Here is a 1,681-nt window from a genome sequence, read left to right as displayed (position 1 = left end):
GAACTGCTGTGGTGGATACACCCTTATGGGGTAGGACTTGCTTCAGTGGGGCTTTGGTGCTCACTGAGTCTGCCTCTTAAGTGTGTCCCTTATGGATGTGAGGAGTTGAAATCTGGTATCTGACCACTGGGTACCCTGGCTCCTGGATCTCCAAGTCAACCACTGTGTGAGTCCACCCAGCAGGAGGAACAGCGATATCAGCAGATTTCTCCTCTTTGTTTGGGGTTTGGAAGTTTTGGAGCTCTCTGACCCAGCTGCAGTTTGTTACGTTAGGCTGCAAAAGCACAGGTGATTCCTTTGAGCCGCTGCACACAGCTTGGTGGGGATGTAAATTGAGTGGGGCGGGGTCTCAGAGAATCACCAGGGCAGAGCAAACAGCAATGGCTGTCGTCAGCCGTCTCCGCGACTCCTCGTATCTCCGCGTCTCCGAGTCTCTGTGTCTCCGAGTCCCCGAGTCCTGCGCCCCCACAGTAATAATGATCCCTGTGAGCAGCTCTGCGAGAAAGCTACCCTTGCTTTCTGACCCGCTGCAAGACAGTCTAGTTTCTCCCCGTAGGAGTCTGGGTCCCCAGAGTCTCGCCGTAAACGGGTTCAGTGCATTCGAGAGCTTGTATCCCCTTCTGATTGAAAAAAACCGTGCACCCAGGTGCTGCCCGCCTCGCGCACGCCTCCATACCTCTGCTCTTGGTGCCTCTGTACCTCCTACCCAGTCTCAATGTGCTTTTTTCTTTCCTTCTAGTTGTAGAACTTCCTCTTGGCCAGCTTTCCCGTGGTTCTGGATGATAGCTGTTTTGTCTTTTAGTTGTAGTTTTAATGTGGTTGTGGGGGGCAGCATGTACAGGTTTATACCTTATGCCGCCATCTTGGTTCTCTCCTAGTTGTTCTTTTTGAATATTTGCTAAAATTGTCCTGTAAGTACATTCAGTCCAGTACTATTGTTTGCTGAAAGTTTTTAAATTACTGCTTCAATTTCTTTTAAACAAATGAGGCAATTTATTAACCTAGCATTTGTTCTAATGCTTCTTGTTGGCAGCTGCCACTTGCTCTGAGATTCTGTCCAGATCTCTCTGTCCCTGAGGTGTCAGTTGTGGACCCCATCCTTGTCCTTTTCCACCATTTTCAGCCCCTGCAGGGCTTGGAGGACCAGCAGACCATACTCTTGGAGCCTCTGCTAAAGTGGCTGGGCATGACACCATTTCTCTGTCATCCTCCATAGATCTTGGTCATGGAGCCAATCCAGCTCCTTTCTGAAGGTAAAGGGGCCGCACTGTGGAAGCAGCTCGTGTGTAAAACCAATTCTCATTGTAGGGAGCAAGCTATTTATGCTTGGGCAGCTTGCCATTGTGTACCCATTTAGGGACTTTCAGCATCCTGGCCTTTTTCAGGAAGGCTGCAAGAGCTCTGATGAACTCCTCCTGGTTCATGTCTTTTATAGTAACTCTGGGCATTGTGCGGCCCCTGCGCTGCCAGCCAGGGGAAAGGCAATAACTTACATTTTTGAATTGAATGTAACACTGGCAATTTTGTCTGTACATAAATGATACATGTCATTATTTAACTTGTTTATACATTTGAATCTTAATCTCTTTTCTGTGTTTGGAATATTTGCTTATGCTTATGATTATACATTTAGTCCAATTAAACATGGAAAAATGAAAATGGTCTTTGTAAACCTTAAATG

At 47.3% G+C, this 1,681-nt stretch overlaps 1 pseudogene; it reads right to left on the bottom strand.

Moving 5' to 3' along the window:
• Window positions 1-981: 981 nt before the first annotated feature.
• On the bottom strand, window positions 982-1,451 carry LOC102262135 (annotated as a pseudogene).
• Window positions 1,452-1,681: the final 230 nt, after the last annotated feature.

The sequence above is a fragment of the Myotis brandtii genome, unplaced genomic scaffold (genome assembly GCF_000412655.1).
Source record: "Myotis brandtii unplaced genomic scaffold, ASM41265v1 scaffold62, whole genome shotgun sequence".
NCBI lineage: Eukaryota > Metazoa > Chordata > Mammalia > Chiroptera > Vespertilionidae > Myotis > Myotis brandtii.
The sequence above is the reverse complement of the archived record's forward strand: the minus strand, read 5'-3'. Positions and strand labels throughout refer to the sequence as shown.